At 41.0% G+C, this 18,575-nt stretch overlaps 1 protein-coding gene across 2 annotated transcripts in view; it reads left to right on the top strand.

Moving 5' to 3' along the window:
- babam2 (BRISC and BRCA1 A complex member 2) overlaps positions 1–18,575 on the top strand; it is a 137,478-nt gene that overhangs the window by 94,205 nt on the left and 24,698 nt on the right. The gene's annotated exons all lie outside the window — the stretch shown is intronic.

Below are 18,575 nucleotides of genomic sequence, written 5' to 3'. Positions count from 1 at the left end.
AGGTCAGGACTGACACCAATACTGTGCAGACAGGAAAAGCTCATATATAAATAAAGACCTTTAATGTGCAATCAGACAGAGGTTGGAGCTGGCGACCGAAGTGCTCTAGCAGTATGCAGGCATTTGTATAGTAAATAGTTTTTTTTTGTGCAACCATCTCTTTGAAAGTCCAGGGGCCGGTATTTCAATATGATCCCACAGGAATAATCGTGATCAGATCCTAAAAACGGGTATTTCAAAGCAAATCTGATCCTGACGATTCCTTTGATCCGGATTAAAAACTGTAGTTGAGTATTTCAAAACTTTAGCGGGAAATCTGGATCAGTTTGATCCTAAAAATCAGGATTACCCTGATCCCACCTCAGAGGTGGATTTGAGGGAGATTACATGTAAAGGTTTCAATACCCAGCCGGTACCACTTTACAATAAGACTCCATTATAAATGGTTTATAAATAGGTTATTAATAAGGTTGTAAACCCTTTGTAAGTCATTAACCCTCTAGATCCCATAGCGGCCGCCGACGGCCTTCTTGTATTCTCCCATAGCGGCGGCGGCCGGCCGTAACTTTTAAAGACACAGTGTTTATACTACAACATTAATATATGAAAAAATACCCCGTTAATGGATAGATTAACATCTTACTTTTATTTTGAAACCGGAAACTGGATATGCTGTCATTGGCTTTTTTGAAGTATTTGCTAATTTAACCTCGCTACTGACAGATCGCCTGAAGATTACAGTGTCTCTTGGAGTAAAGGCTAGAAATCAGAGACGTCTACATCTGTTCTCACTGGATGATACCGTATTTTTGTGCACCAATGACGACGACTAATCACGTTTGTATGACAGTAACGATCCTGTTTGAGAAGTCAAAAATAAAAAAACGTATTCAAATAGAAATATAATTATCCTGCTGTTTATTTCTGACTAGCTAACTCGCCAGTAATGTCTTCGTATGGCAGTAACTGAGAAGTGTTGGTTTACAAAGAGCACCAGCCTCATCGTATACATAGACAAAAGTCATAGCTAGATCAGTGATGTTTGAATAGATTGTAAACCCATGACACTTTTATTAGCAGAGATATGTAACATTTAATAATTGGTCTTATAGAGGGACGTTCAGTAAAGCTCATTTTCACGTTACCTCACTTGTGGAAATGGCGGTCAATTCGTGACTCGCAACCTACGAAGGAAGCACCCGCGTCTGTGGGTGAGAGCTATTATTTGCACAAATAAACAACGTGGGTAATCGGCTGTGTTTTCTGGTTTTCAGAAGAAATGTCTTACAATTTGTATCGTCATCTCAATTTCCATGACCAGTTTGCCAGCTAACTTGCTAGCTATCTACATTGACTGAGGTAACGTTAGTCTGAGGAGTTCATCTGGAGTTGGTTGATAGCCAGCTATTGACTCAGCCTCATTACTTACTAAACTGATCAGATTAAGATAAATAACATGTATAGTAAAAAAACTTCATCTCTACTAGTATTTCAAATCCCTCCTTTGTTTTGAGCTGTAAGCTTATGTTAACAACAGTAGCTACAATCAATAGCAAGGTCATCATTGAATATTGAAAACCTCATATTGAAATGGTATTCAGCAGATTATTCGACAGCCAACTAGTAATATGTTGTGATGTTAAATTTTAAGCTTGTACAGCTTTTATGCTGTAGAAAGCTAATCACAATGAAATCAGGACCAAGGTATAGGACATCACTACTACAGAAATGTATAGTAGATGTGATATAGCTTGTCTGTATGTAGTACACACTGGGATATTGAGCTGATGTTGTGGCATAAAACAATTGACATAAAAATGGATGAAACACTAATGACTTCCACTGTGATGGCTTACAATAATAGGATAGTTTTTTCTTTTTCTTATATGTGTCAGGATGTCAGTTGTTCCAACTCATCTGAGGGTAGATAAGTGAATGAGGGTGCTGTGGCAGCAAAGAGAAGTGAGGACATGGGGGGAGAGGAACAGCGAGAGGCCTGATGAGCGTAAGGAAGCTTCAGTAGGAAATAGTAGGTTTCTCACTGACGGAATTGAAGATGGAAAGTTGTCAGCTTACAAGTGGTGGTGTTTGTATAGGTAGTCTGACATTACAGTCTGTAGTCTATAGTAGTCTGACATTAGATCCATTACTACCCTCTATCCCGAACCAAGATCAACTGCCACACACCCCTCTATGCCTGTTTATACATTGAATGCTAAACAGTATCCTTTCAGGAAGTCACAGAGACACCAAATCTTATTTCATGGCATTGGTGTCTGCCACATAGGACACTTGTAAGGCTGGATCAGATGAACAGTAGAGAAAAGAGGGTATATGATGGATACCCATGAGGATGTTTATCCTCACAAACACCTTCACCTCCTCCACAAATGTATTCCACCAGGATGCTTTTGAAGAGGCATAGAGTTAGGTGTTTTCCACCAAATTAGCAAAAATGTTGGTAATCTGTATGGTTAAGTAGTGTTAATATTTTAATATTTATTTTAATATTTATTCATTTATTTACAAAATATATAACAAATACTAATTAAATACATTAAGAATATATTAAATATAATAACTACATCTTCTGTACGGTTCAAAACTTGTGAATTTGAACTTAAGGGTGTATGTAATGATTTGTATTTTAGTATTTGTAGAAGTCACTAATACATATTTGATATCATATTAACAAAGAATTTGTGCCCTTTCAAACAAAACAAACTTGTAATTGTAATTTTTCTTAATGTAACTGTTTGTTTACAGAATAACAAAAAATGAAGGAATTCTCTGTTTTTCGTGGGATTTTGCTGCAGTGTTCTAGAATTCTATTGGGGTATAGAGGGTTAATAAACCCTTATAAATGAGTTATAAACACAGTTTTTATATGTTGATGTGGGCTCACTATTTGGGAAGATCCCCATCTTGGCAACCCACTGTCTATCCCTTAACTTGCTCTACTAGCCCAATTGCACACTCCCTACCATTCTTGTATCTGTAACTAGAGATTAAACCCCAGGAGGGGGGGGGTCTCACAACATGCCCCCCCCCCCCCCCCCCCCCAAAAAAAAAAAAGTTTACAAAAAGTCTCCATTTTGCCAGTTATAAATGTTTATAACTGTTTACTAGATGATCATGTGTTTCACACTTTACAATAAGGCTCCGTTTTGCCAGTTATAAATGTTAGTAACTGATTAATAAAGGGTGATATTTTTTGTGTAATAGGCAGTAGCTTGATCTTCGATGGATGGATACTTTATTAATCCAGAGGGAAATTTTAGGAAATCCAGTAGCATCCAGACACAACATCTACAAATCACATCCACATAGGGAGAACACGTTCAAAAGGAGTGGGAACGGAACAGATTTTTAGGACATCCAGTATCATCCAGACACAACATCCACAAATCACATCCACATGGGGAGAACACGTTCAAAAGGAGTGGGAACGGAACAGATTTTTAGGACATCCAGTATCATCCAGACACAACATCCACAAACCACATCCACATAGGGAGAACACGTTCTAAAGGAGTGGGAACGGAGCGGAAACACAAGAAGCCCCCCCCCCCCCCCCCATATATGCAAGATTTAAAACTCAAGCTCCCTATTTGCCGTGGGCCGATGGTCTGTGACCTTCTGACCTTTGTCGTCACGTCACTAGCTAACAACGAAAGCACAATTAAATTTTTTTTTTTTGTTCCATATCAGCTCTGGAAAACCAGATAAGACCATAGTGTGCATCCCATGTAATTCAAATTCAAATTTTTAAAAAAAAATGGATGTTGTGTCTGGATGCTACTGGATGTCCTAAAATTTCCCTCTGGATTAATAAAGTATCCATCTATCCAAGATCAAGTTACTGCTTACTACTCATTACCAACAAATCACCCTTTATTAATCAGTTACTAACATTTATAACTGGCAAAACGGAGCCTTATTGTAAAGTGTGAAACACATCATCATCTAGTAATTAGTTACAAACATTTATAACTGGCAAAATGGAGCTTTATTGTAAAGTTTTTTTTTGGGGGGAGCACGTTGTGAGTTTCCTAAAAAGATATGTACAACACATTTTAAAATCTACACACAATGCCTTGCGAGTAAATGCATTCAAATGTGCACTGTGGACCGCGACATACAGACGCTAGCCTATTTACCAATTTGTTAGCTCCTTAACACAGAAGTCAATGGAGCAGCTTTGGTTCGCATTAGCGCAAACTCGGCTTTATTTGAGATCGCCGAGCTCTTCTTTTAACTTTGTGCTGATTTAAGTAATTGGTTAACTCAATATAATGATTGCCTTTCATCTAGTCTTAGGACGCATCAACACTGACCAAGATTATACTTTAATTTAGAGAGAATAGTTGTGCTAGCTTATCCTTTTTCTGGTCAATATTCACTCCATTTCCTAGGCCTATTTTGATACCAAATGAAATGCAGTAAATGTATTGAATGTCTGGTTATCATTTTAAGACACAATATTTTGCTTATTTTCTGACACTAAAATATTAACTATTAAACAAATAACAATTAAATTCAATTGTATTTATATAGGGCCATAACAATACAATTGTCTCTAGGCGCTTTACAGAGCCCAAGAGCCAGAGCCCCCTTAGTTCAAGCACAATGGCAGAAGGGGCAAGAAAAAAATCCCTGTTAGTCAGGAAGGAACCTTAAGCAGAACCACGGCACATTAGGGGGGACCCATCTGCTTAGGGTCGGCTGGGTGGAGATAAGAAGGGGGGCATGGGGGGAGGGAGGGTTTTGTGGCAGATTTGGAAGTGAAACAACAGGGGTTGTACACAGCCAGCATTTGGTAGATGTATGTAGCATATATACAGACATCCGGTGGTAAATTCATGATACAAACAAGACCTGTTTAGTGGGTATACACTGTGCTCATAGGGTTACTGTTACAGGGGTAAGGGATGTAGGGACAGAGAAACATGTCGGAATGCATGGGGATTATGGGAGAAAGGGATATGAAGAACTTCAAAAGACATCTGAAGAACTTCTGGTCTGAAACAGCAAATCTCCCAGCTGAGAGAGGAGCTGAGAAGTAGCATTGAGCATGTTAGCAGTTGGACTAGGACACTCAAGGGCATGGTGGAGGGCCTGCAGTCAGCGTGCAATGGCCACTCAGACATACTCGCTAAATTGGGGGAACAAGTTAAGCAGCTGTCAAGGGACATTAAAGCTGTGTCAGATAAAAATGAAGATCTTGAGGCCAGATGAAGGAGGTGCAATCTCCGTATCACTGGAGTGAAAGAGGGACGGGAGGCGAAGAAAGCACCTGTAGCTTTTATTGCAGGCTTGCTAAAGATCACACTGGGGCTGGACAGCCCGCCAACTCTGGACAGGTCACACTGGACCCTACGCGAACGCCCCGGGGTTGAGGAGCCACCCCGTGCCTTTGTGATTAAGTGCCACTACTTTCAGGAAAAGGAGGTGATCCTACGTAAAGCAGCCAAGGCTAAAGGACTGACAACACCAGACGGAGATAAAATCAGTATACACCCGGACTACACACAGGCTGTGGTAAAGCAACGTGCTACTTTCAAAGATGTCAAAAAGATCCTCAGGGACTGTGACGGTGTGGAGTACAGACTGAGGTACCCAGCAGTGTTGCTAATCACCACCCAGTCTAACAACCAGCGACACAGCTTCACAGATCCGATCAAGGCGAAGGACTTTGCTCTGACTCTCCCGGGTGCTAGTGCTGCACAGCTGAACTAGCTGCTAAGGGAATGCTTTCTGGGTTGGTTGGCTAGATGGACGGCTTTCCAATAGAATTTTATAAAAAATTATCTGTACAAGTTTCACCTTTGCTGTGCAAAGTATATGCAGAGGCGCTTCAGTTAGGTTCATTACCCCCCACCATGTCGCAGGCAGTTATATCAGTCCTCTTAAAGAAAGGCAAAGATCCTTAACTATGTGACTCATACAGGCCAGTAAGTCTGGTTTGTTGTGACAACAAAGTTCTTGCTAAAGTCCTAGCTCGACGATTGGAGACTGTCATACACAAAATCATCCACCCTGATCAAACAGGTTTTATAGAGGGAAGGCAGTCCTTTGGAAATCTCTGCCGCCTTTATAATATAATTTACTCAAATTCAGCGCCCACCCCGAAGGTTGTTGTTTACCTTGATGCTCATAAAGCATTTGACCGTATTGAGTTTAATTACCTTTTTACAGCACTTCGTAAATTTGGTATCAGCTCTGGCTTTGTCTCCTGGATAAAAGTCTTGGCTCTCCGGGAGTGGGATGACTTTATTGGCGAGAAGGTGTTACGCACAAACTGTCTCTGTATGCTGACGATCTGCTCTTGTACTGCTCTAATCCTCTCCATTCGGTACCTGTTGCTCTGGACATCATACAGTCTTTTGGCATGGTGTCAGGCTATAAAATGAATTTAACTAAAAGTATTCTTTTCCCAGTCAATGCAAGTGCCTCCATTCACGCAACTGCCGTTCAATGTGGCGACTGACTCTTTTACATATCTTGGTGTGTGTGTAACAAAAAAATATGAGGAATTGTTTAATAAGAATCTGAAACCAACCCTTACTAAGGCAAAAGAGGATCTTTATTACTACAATACAGTCCCTACTTTTATCCCCAAGCCCTTCTTTAAAGAACTGGATAAGCATATTTCGACATTTATCTGGAATAAGAAAATCCCACGTATCGGCAGGTCATTTTTGGTTGGATGGAGGTCTTGCATGCCCTAATTTTCTGCATTTCTACTGTTCATAAAGTTGCATTCTGGATGTCATCTTTTAGAGATGGAGTTGGGCCTGACTGGTGCCACATGGAGCGACAGACGTGTGGGCAAGTTGATCCTGCTTCACTACACTGCTCTCCTTTGCCACTCAGTAGGAGATGCCACCCCAACAACCCCATTGTTAGTGGTTCCCTTCGTATATGGTCACAATTTAGGACTCATTTTGGGTTCAAACACACAGTTCCATTCATCCTTATAGTTCGCAACCCTCACTTTAAACCTCCCCTTCTTGATTCTGCATTTCATCTCTAGTCCCGGAAAGGCCTGAAAGCATCGCTGACCTGTGCCACAAAACGATTTTTAACATCTTTTGACTCCCTGGTTAAGGAACATGAAAAACCACGGTCACACTTTTTTAGATATTTACAAGTCCGAGATTTTGCAAAGAAACATTTTCCAACCTTCCCATCAGCTCCACTCAGCAGCCCTGAACACGATTGCATCTCCCTTGATCCCTGTCAGCCAGGGTTTGTCTCCAAATTATACAACACAATTCAAGGTATTTCTAGCCCCTCTCTCAGTCATGTTAAAAATACATGGGAGGAAGAATTACAGTAGGTTATTTTAGATAACATGTGGCCATTTAGAGGGTGCATAAATCCTCTCTCTGTGTGAGACATGGACTACTTCAATTTGAAGTCCTACATCGCTTGCATCTCTGCAGAAGCAAACTGGCCAAAATGTATCCCTGTAAAGCCTGTGGTGAAAACTGTGAGAAAATGGACCAACGAGTCAAAGATGGAACTACAGGCCTGCTTTGACTGTACTGTTTGGGGTGTTTTTGAGGCCGCATCCACATCACTAGACGAACTCACAGACACGGTGACGTCATACATCAGTTTTTGCGAAGGCATGTGTGTACCCACCAAAACGAACCGCATCTTTAATAACAATAAACCATGGTTCACAGCAAAGCTCAAGCAGCTTCGTCAAGCCAAAGAGGAGGCCTTCAGGAGTGGGGAAAGGATCCTGTACAACCAGGCCAGGAACACACTGACTAAGGAGATCAGAGTGGCAAAGAGAAGCTACTCTGAAAAGCTGAAAACCAGGTTTTCAGCTAACGACCCTGGTTCAGTGTGGAGAGGCCTGCAGGACATTACCAACTATAGGAAAACCTCCCCCCGCTCCATGGAGAATCCTCAACTGGCTGACGATCTGAATGTGTTTTACTGCAGATTTGATCACCCCACATTCACACCTCTCACCAGCTCCAACCCAGAATTCACACAATCATCGGCACCCCCTATTATCACCTCCCCCCTCCCCCCTGACTCCCCCCTGCACTGACGGTCTGTGAAGAGGAGGTGTGCCAGCTCTTTCAGAAGCAGAAGACACGAAAGGCCGCAGGCCCAGACGGTGTGACACCCACCTGTCTGAAAGCCTGCGCTGATCAGCTGGCCCCCCTCTTCACACGGATCTTCAACAGATCTCTAGAGCTGTGTGAAGTACCCTCCTGCTTCACTCCACCATCATTCCAGGCCCTAAGAAGCAATGCATCACAGGTCTGAATGACTACAGGCCCGTCGCCCTGACGTCTGTGGTCATGAAGTCCTTTGAAAGACTTGTGTTAACCCATCTGAAGGGCATCACAGGCCCCCTGCTGGACCCTCTGCACTTTGCCTACCGCGCAAACAGATCAGTGGATGATGCAGTCAACATGGGGCTGCATCACATCCTACAACACCTCGACTCCCCAGGGACCTATGCAAGAATGCTGTTTGTGGACTTCAGCTCAGCGTTCAACACCATCATCCCAGAAGTCCTCCTCACCAAACTCACCCAGCTCACTGTGCCCGCCTCCACCTGTCAGTGGATAACAAACTTCCTGATAGAGAGGAAGCAGCAAGTGAAGCTGGGTGAAACAACATCCAGCACCCAGTCAGTCAGGACTGGTGCACTTCAGGGATGCGTGCTCTCCCCACTGCTCTTCTCCCTCTACACCAACGACTGCACCTCAGGTGACCCGTCTGTTAAACTCCTTAAATTTGCAGACGACACATCAGTCATTGGCCTCATGATGATGATGAGTCTGCATATAGACAGGAGGTTGAACAGCTGGCCCTGTGGTGCGGTCGCAACAATCTGGAGCTTAACACGCACCATCATCAAGAAGGCCCAGCAGAGGATGTACTTCCTGCGCCAGCTTAGTCGTTGAGTCTGTTCTTTGCACATCCATCACTGTCTGGTTTGGATCCGCAACCAAACAAGACAAGAACAGACTTCAACGGACTGTCAGGACTGCAGAAGGGATCATTGGTGCCAACCTGCCCACCATCCAAGACCTGTTCACATCCAGAGTCAAGAAGCGGGCAAGAAAAATAACTGCAGACCCCTCCCACCCTGGACACAACATGTTTCAACTCCTCCCCTCTGGTAGGCGCTACAGATCTCTGTTAGCCAAGACCTCCAGAAACAAGAACAGTTTCTTCCCTCTTGCTGTCTCTCTCCTGAACAGCTAACCCTCTGTGGCACTGTAAAAATAACCAATGTAGAATTACCGCCGCAACCATATCTATTTATTTCATCCTTCCTGTATAACCCAATACCATATAGTATTTATCTATGCCTGCTCTTCCTGGACTCTCCACTTTGCACTATTGTTTATCCATTGCACTGTTGTATTGTATTGTTTTGCACTGTTGTATTGTATTGTTTTGCACTGTTGTACTGATTTGCACTGTTGTATTGTTTTGTGTTGTGATGTATATATGTGCAATATGTGTAATCACACTGAGAGCCACTGCACCAAGACAAATTCCTTGTTTGTGCAAACTAACTTGGCCAATAAAAGCTGATTCTGATTCTGAGACAGACCCCACCTGTAAGAGATGTCTCAGTGCCCCGACCACTTTATCTCATATGTTTTTCTCATGCCGATCAATAGCCCCCTTCTGGTCCTCAGTCTTTGACACAGTTTCTCAAATGTGTGGCCATGCCATTACCCCAAACCCGTTGACTGCCATCTTTAGTGTTATGCCAGAGGATATACCAATTTTAAATAGTCAATCACAGGCCATTGCCTTTGCATTTCTCTTAGCCCAAAGATGCATCCTCCTCAAGTGGAAGAACAGGCTCCCACCTTCACATGGCCAGTGGGTAAAGGATGTTATGGCACACCTTAAACTAGATGAGCTGAGGTTCCGCATTGGAGGCTCTTGTAGGAAATACCACAAGGTTTGGCAGCCATTTTTAAACTACTTCAATAACTGCTCTTCGGACAGTCTCATGAGTAAAAGCCTGAATAATAAAACCATAAGAGACAGCAAATGGGTAGGGGGAGGAACTGGGTTGGGGTGGAGCCCCCCAACCCAGTTCCTCCCCCTACCCATTTGCTGTCTCTTATGGTTTTATTATTTAATATACACTACCGTTCAAAAGTTTGGGGTCACCCAGACAATTTCATGTTTTCCATGAAAACTCACACTTGTATTTATCAAATGAGATGCAAAATGAATAGAAAATATAGTCAAGACATTGACAAGATTGGAAATAATGTTGTTTATTTGAAATATTAATTTTGTTCTTTAAACTTTGCTTTCGTCAAAAAAGGCTCAATTTGCAGCAATAACAGCATTGGAGACCTTTGGCATTCTAGCTGTAAATTTGTTTAGGTATTCTGTAGAAATTTCACCCCACACTTCCTGAAGCACCTCCCACAAGTTGGATTGGCTTGATGGGCACTTGTTGCGTACCATACGGCCAAGCTTCTCCCACAACAGCTCAATGGGGTTGAGATCCGGTGACTGTGCTGGCCACTCCATAACAGAAAGCATACAAGCTGCCGTCTTCTTCCCTATATAGTTCTTCCATAATTTGGAGGTGCGCTTTGGGTCATTGTCCTGTTGTAGGAGGAAATTGGCTCCAATCAAGAGCTGTCCACAGGGTATGGCATGGCGTTGAAAATGGAGTTATAGCCTTCCCTATTTAAAATCCCTTTTACCTTGTACAAATCTCCCACTTTTCCAGCACCAAAGCAGCCCCAGACCATCACATTACCTCCACCATGCTTGACAGATGGCGTCAGGCACTCTTACAGCATCTTTTCACCTGTTCTGCGTCTCCCAAATGTTCTTCTGTATGATCCAAACACCTCAAACTTTAAATTCGTCCAGAACACTTTTTTCCAATCTTCCTCGGTCCAATGTCTGTTTTTTTGCCCATATCAATATTTTCTTTTTATTGGCCAGTCTCAGATATAGCTTTTTCTTTGCCACTCTGCCTATAAGGCCAGCATCCCAGTCGCTTCTCCACTGTAGAAGGTGACACTGGTGTTTTGCGGGTACCATTTAAAAAGCTGCCAGTTGAGGACCTGTGAGGCGTCTTTTTCTTAAACTAGACATTCTAATATACTTGTCTTCTTGCTGAGTTATGCACGGGGGCCTCCCACTTCTCTTTCTACTCTGGTTAGAGCCTGTTTCTGCTGTTCTCTGAAGAGAGTAGTACACAGGAAAAGTTTAGTTTCTTTGCAATTTCTCACATGGAATAGCCTTCATTTCTAAGAACAAGAATAGACTGGTGAGTTTCACATGAAAGTTATCTCTTTCAAGCCATTTTGAGAGTATAACCGAACCCACAAATGTGATGCTCCAGATACTCAACTAGCTCAAATGAAGGCCAGTTTTATAGCTTCTCTCACCAGCAAAACAGTTTTCAGCTGTGCTAACATAATTGCACAAGGGTTTTTCAAGGGTTTTCTAGTCATCAATGAGTCTTCTAAGGCTAGGTTCACACTAGACTTCTTTTTTTTAGAAAAAAGCGCCGCCTTCGGCGCCTTTTTTACATGCAACTCTATGGGAAAAAGCAAAAGGGCTTTTAAAAACTCCTAAAAAAGCGCAACCTCCGACGCCTTTTTGAGTTCAATTTTCTCAACTTTTCAGAAAAGCGCCGGGTGACGTCAAGCGCCTTTTTGACAGCTGACCTATCAGGACGAGGAGAGTAGGTAGTCGCGTACCTTCCCTAGTAACCTTCTATCTTAGTTTAACCGCCCAAACGCCGTAGACTATCGTATTTTAACCTAGAAGTTTTTAGTTAAACTTTTTTTTGCTTAGATTTTTAGAAAGTTACCGAGAAATAGACACTGTACAATTTAAAAACCACATTATTGTAACTGAAAAATGCGTCTAAGAGGTGTCTGAGCTACCTATCTAATGTTAGCATGCTACAACCCGTTAGCGATTAACTGTGTTTTTGCAAAGCATCTGCCCCTACTTTCTTTTCCCGACATTGACATGTATCTTGTACATAATCCATCCCCATAAACCGGAGATTTCAAGCGTACAGAAACTCTTCTGAGCAAGCAAGAGTGCCAATATTGGCTAACGAGTTGTAGCCAAATTCCTGGGTGAAGGGCTAAATAGCTGGCTAGCTATTAGCACTCTAGCTTGCTCAGTAGAGTGCTAAGACACAGCAACTATTCACGAATGTATCAATTGTATATCTAGGTTTTCTTTGGTGACTGTTGTCGCATTCAACAGCACAACATATCCCGGGCATTTTGAACTGTCTGTGGGTTGTGGCCGTAAACAAACTCGCTAGTTATTACTGTTAGCACTGTAGCTTGCTCTGATAGCTTTGATAATACACAGCCATTACTACGACTGTATCAACGTGCTGCATTTCACTTAACAGGTCAGTCATTCCCTAAATCTTTAGCAATTGTATATTTAGGTTGTCACATTCAACAGCGCAACATATCCCCTAGCGTTTTGAACTTTCTGTGAGTTGTGACCGTATGTAATGACCGTAATGTGTTTGCATCAGACACAAATATGGCGGTGCTTAACTGTCTAAGGTCTATATCCCTCGTCCGGGATATTTTTATTTTTTTGTCAAAAAAAATGTTAAGCTCCGCGAGTTTTCGTCTTAGAGACATAAAAAGAACAACCACGGAAACATTGAACCCTTTTCTTTTATAATATATAAAGTTCAAAATTTTAAAATAAATAAGCACTTTGTCAGGGGAATAGAACTGATGTGTTGCACTTTCTAGTATCTGAGTGGGGTTTCTGCTGCTAAGGACCCACCCATTAGCAAATGACAGCTATATGATAAGGTGATGGTGATTCAGTGATTTCCATTGGGTCATGGTGTGGCAAGATTCACTCCGGGGGTTTTGGGCCACAAAGACATTCTAGGGCCATTAGGATATGGCCTTTGTCTTTGCGAGAGGTGTCACAGGTTTGTTCACACCAACTCATCAATATGCATTTGTAGGGGCACAGATTTAGGAATGGCACAGGACACTCTGAAATTATAAATATGTGGTAGTGAAACAAGACATACTTTCTGAATGCTAAACTAACATGTGTTTAGCCAACACCTACACTGTGTGCACAATTATTAGGCAAGTTGTATTTTTAAGGATTAATTGTATTATTGAAGAACGACAATGCTCTTGGTCAATCCAAATTGTCAATATCCTCAAACCTGAATATTTAAGAAAGTAAAAGTGAGGTTTTGGCTTTCTTAGGAGAATATCTGTGTGTGCATAATTATTATGCAACTAAATGAAAAACGACAAATTTCCCATCTCACTTCTCTATTTTCATCTGTTTAAGTAAGAATAATAAACACACCTCAAAATATACAAATAAACATTTCTGACATTTAAAAAAAAAAGTCAGTGACCAATAAAGTCACCCTTCTTTTCAATAACAGTAATAAGCCTTCCATTAATGGAGTCTGTCAGTTTCTTGATCTGTTGACGATCAACGTTTTGTGCAGCAGCAACCACAGCCTCCCAGACACTGTTCATAGTGGTGTACTGTTTTCCTGCACTGTAAATCTTTGTTTAATCTTGTTTAAGAAGGCTCCACAAGTTCTCAATAGGGTTTAGGTCAGGTGAGGAAGGGGGCCATGTCACTATCTTTCATCTTTAAGGCCTTTACTGGCTAGCCACGCAGTGGAGTACTTCAATGCATGCGCTGGAGCATTGTCCTGCATAAAAATCATGGTCTTTTTGAAAGATGCAGACTTTTTCCTGTACCACTGCTTGAAGAAAGTGTCTTCTAAAAACTTGCAGTAGGTTTGAGAGTTGATTTTGAGTCCATATCACTCATTTCAACCCGAAAAGGTCCAACTAGCTCATCTTCAATAATACCAGCCCATACCAGTGACCCACCTCCACCTTGCTGGCATATGAGTCTAAGTGGAACTCTGTGCCCCATACTGATCCAGCCACGGGCCCATCCATCTGGTCCGTCAAGAGACACTCTCATCTCATCAGTCCATAACACCTTTGAAAAATCTGTCTTCAGATAGTTCTTGGCCCAGTCTTGACGTCTTAACTTATGTGTCTTGTTCAGTGGTGGTCGGGTTTAAGCCTCCCTTACCTTGGCCATGTCTCTGAGCACTGAATACCTTGTACTTCTGGGCACTCCAGGTAGGTTGCAGTTCTGGAATATGACAGCACTGGATGATAATGGGTTCCTGGTAGCTTCACGTTTGGTTCTTCTCAAATCTTTGGCAGTTAGTTTGCGTCTTTTTTTCTCAACACGTTTCTTGTGACCCTGTCGACTATTTGCAACAAAACGTTTGACGGTTCTGTGATCAGGCCCGCATATCTTAGCAATTTCAAGAGTGCTGCATCACTCTGAAAGACTTTATACAATTTTTGGCTTTTCACAGTCAGTTAAATCTCTTTTTTGCCCATTTAGCCTAAGGAAAAGAAGCTGCCTAATAATTATGCACACCTTGATATAGGGTATTGATCTTCTTAGGCCACACCCTCCCTCATTACACAGATACATAACACCTGATATGCTTAAATCCAATAAGCATTCAAGTTTATGCAGCTTGGAGTTGGAAAATATGCATAAAAATTATGATATGTTCAAAATACTCACTTGCCTAATATTTGTGCACACAGTGTATGTTTACAAGGCTCAGAAATAAAAAGTCTTGTGAATAAATCTTTACAATGTGTTTTTGTACAAAGTCTGAGCACCTCTGAAACAAGGTTTTTCCAAGGGTATGTTTACATTTGATTTAAATTAAACTTTTTTTTACTACATTCCTTTTACTTACATGATATTATTGCTGAGGTCTTCTAGAATAGAATCATATATTCCATTTGTGCATCAATGTTTTTAGTTAAGCAAAATGTACAAAAACATCAAGGCATGTCAGACAACTTAGAAAAGTTAAAAGGCCTTGGACCTTAGAGTGTTAAAAGACAGTGACGTCACATAATATCCATGAATTCTGAAGAGCTCAAAAGGCGCTGAAGGCGGCGCTTTTTTCTTTAAAAAGAAGTCTAGTGTGAACCCCGCTTAAGGCGATTAGCAAACACAATGTACCATCAGAACATCGGAGTGATAGTTGCTGGAAATGGGCCTCTATACACCTATGTAAATATTTAATTGAAAACCAGATATTTCCACCTAGTAAATATTTAATTGAAAGCCAGATATTTCCACCTAGACTAGTCATTTGCCACATTAACAATGTATACAGTGCATTTCTTACTAATTTAATGTCATCCCAGTGCTTTTCTTTGAAAAATAAGGACATTTCTAAGTGACCCCAAACTTTTGAACGGTAGTGTATGTATTTACTTTATTATTTTGTATATTTTATTAGAGTTGATTTAGTAGATTTATATGTTCATTTCATCTGTATGAATTATCACATGACCAGCTTGAATGTAAAATGTTCAGTTATTATTGTGTCATTGTATACATTTATGTGAAATCCAATAAAAATAGTTGAATAAATAAAAGACATCTGAAGATACGTTACCCACATCTAGCATATGCTTCAATAAATTAGCTGATTGGAATCGATTTATTACATTAAACTAGCCAACTAGATTGGTTTATATAGCCTACTGCCTGATGCTAATGCTAGCTAACAAGAAATTTAACAAGAGTTTTGCTGTGAAGCAAAGATGGAAATTGTGACGCACCACTAACTATCATTAGTTTGGAGCTGGCTGGCTACAGCAGTTGTACAATAAAATGTAGTCAGTTGTGAAATTAGCTTAATTTAGTTAACCTCTAGCTCAGTTAGTTAGGTAGTTTGAGATTGCTTATGAGACTGCAGTATTGCTCTTTTGAAGTTGAATTATTACCTCCAGCAAGGAGGTTATGCGATCGGGTCCGTTAATTTATTTGTCCGTCTCAGAAACTACTGGGCGGATCTTTCTGAAATTTTCACAAGAGGTGCATCTTGGTCCTGGGACATCCCCATTAAAATTTCAGGATGATCCGGATCTCGGATTGCTCTTGTTTTGTATTATTTTCATTATTCCACCCGTTGTTTGGTGCCGTCCTAGCGCCACTATCGACAGTGCTCCAACTCTGATACTTGCGTTCTAATACCGTCTATTGTGAAGCGCTTTCGTCATTAATTTTAAACAAGCCATTAATAAGAGTTTAGATTTCACTTCACGTCTCCCGGTGCGCCACAGAGAGCGACCCTTCCTGCACTGCCTGCAGTGCACCCTCCACTCAGCAGATCACCTCCCAGCAGCTGCTGCCTCATCGCTCTCAACATCGCTCTCAACATCGGGAAGAGGAGTGCAGTCATGTGACCTCCACCGCACATTGCCGGCCTCTGCCCGCCTTTGAGCTGGAGATCACCTCCACCCGGCCCGTAGTGCATGCTGCACATCAACAGCAACTGCCAGCAACACAGCAGGAGTCTGCCCTGGTCTCTGAGACATTGGAAGACTTCGATGGAGCAGCGGAGAAGGCCACATCATCACCATGGGCCTACGTGAATTATTTTTACTTTTTATGTCATAATAATTGTTTTGTTTTATTTAAGTTTATTTGACTGTGTTTCAATTTAAATTATATTACTGTTTGTTTCTGTAAAGGTTGTCATGGTGATGGCGCCTGGTATGGCTGCCTCGGTGTGATGGCCCGCACTTCTGTGAATGTTTTTATTCCTAATCAGTCATTAATTCAGTTAATTACGAATCAACTCGGGTTTATTTTGATTTATTGTTAGTAACTGTGTTTGTTTTTATCTTTAATTTTTTTTCATAACGTCTCAACCCAGATTTTTCCCGTATTTTTTTGTGTTTCAATTTAAATTCTATTACTGTTTGTTTCTGTAAAGCACATTGAATTGCATAATGGACGAAATGTGCTATATAAATAAATTTGCCTTGCCTTGCCTTGCCTTGCCTTGCCTTGCCTTGCCTTGCCTTGACATCAGTGTTCCTACATCTGGCTGGTTAGGAAAGATTTTCCTGAACATTTTCGTTTCAATTAACGCTGGTTGCTGTTTGTAAACAGACCAAGACTATAGTCTTCTAATAGGACATCTTTGCTGGCACTAAGACAACAACTGGACTGCACCTTAGCATTAATTATCTCTGTTTGTGTGAAATAGTAAACCCCGCCCAACCCCTATGATGAGGAATGGAGCCATAAGGTCCAGCCCCCTTCAGAGAACCTTCTACTTTCTACTGCTGTTTTTCAAATTCATAATATTACATTCAGTTTCAGTTTTTCAATGCAATTATTCAAGTTAAACAATAGCAATTCAATTAATTTGATTGAAAAGCATTTTTTTTATGCAATTATTCAAGTTCAGCATTTCAAATTCCACAATTGTTTATTCAAATTTAGTTTGAATTCAGACACTGAACCAAAATAGGACACCCCTTTCTTGAAGGTGGAAAAACAAAGGAAGGTTTTTCCTTTGTAAAATCTATGTGTCTGAATCATTTCTGTTTGAACTGAGGTGAACCCACACAAGAGATCCGCATTCTGTGGAACCGGTTCCATGCAGGACTACACCCAGTGGTGGTAAACCTGTCTGAGCAACTCTAAGTCATTTGGAGATCATTTTCAATTTCCCCAAACTGGTTAGATTTTGATTACATCAATGTTGTCGTGTGTCAGAGGACATAATGACTGAACAACTTATATCTCTTTGCACCATCAACACACACACACACACACAAGCAAAAGAACTTTGCACTATGATACAAGCACATGGGTATATGATTTATGTTTGTATGTCTGTGAGGTAGTGTATAAGCCCTATGTGTATGTGATTTATGTATGTATGTCTGTGAGGTAGTGTTGGCCCTATGTGTATGTGATTTACAGTGCCCTCCACAAATATTGGCACCCCTAGTGAATATGAGCAAAACAGGCTATGAAAAAATATGTCTTTGCTGTTTATCCTTATACGTGTGGCTTTTTTTGTGAATATTTTGACTGAAAGACCAAGAGGATAAATAGCAAAGACATACTTTTCATAGCCTGTTTTGCTCATATTCACTAGGGAAGCTAATATTTGTGGAGGGCACTGTATGTATGTATGTATGTCTGTGAGGAAGTGTATAAGCCCTATGTGTATGTGATTTATGTATGTATGTCTGTGAGGAAGTGTATAAGCTACTATGGATAACCTAAATTTCCCTCGGGATTAATAAAGTATCCATCCATCTATCTATCTATCTATCTATCTATCTATCTATAATCTCACTGTCTTTTTTCCCTTTCAATTTTAGTCAGCAAACATTACAAATATAACATGGTACTCTACCTTCTGTTCTTTAGCTGCAAAAGGGCTTTGTATTTGGTATGCCTGTTAATGGAAATGTACACATTATCTGTCTTGAGATCAGTGAAATTGAGCAGTAGTATGATGGCAATCAACATCATTTCCTTTTTTCTTCCTTACTGCAAAACAAGCAATATTGTTAGACTGCAACTATAGAAGGTGAAAGTACAGAGGGATGCAACACATGAGGTTGGCTGTTGACTGAATACCTTGTCCCCTTCATCTGCCTCTTGACACTAAATGATTTTAGACTTAAATGTGCCTC

Source organism: Sprattus sprattus, assembly GCF_963457725.1.
Source record: "Sprattus sprattus genome assembly, chromosome: 13".
Classification (NCBI taxonomy): Eukaryota; Metazoa; Chordata; class Actinopteri; order Clupeiformes; family Clupeidae; genus Sprattus; species Sprattus sprattus.
The sequence above is the reverse complement of the archived record's forward strand: the minus strand, read 5'-3'. Positions and strand labels throughout refer to the sequence as shown.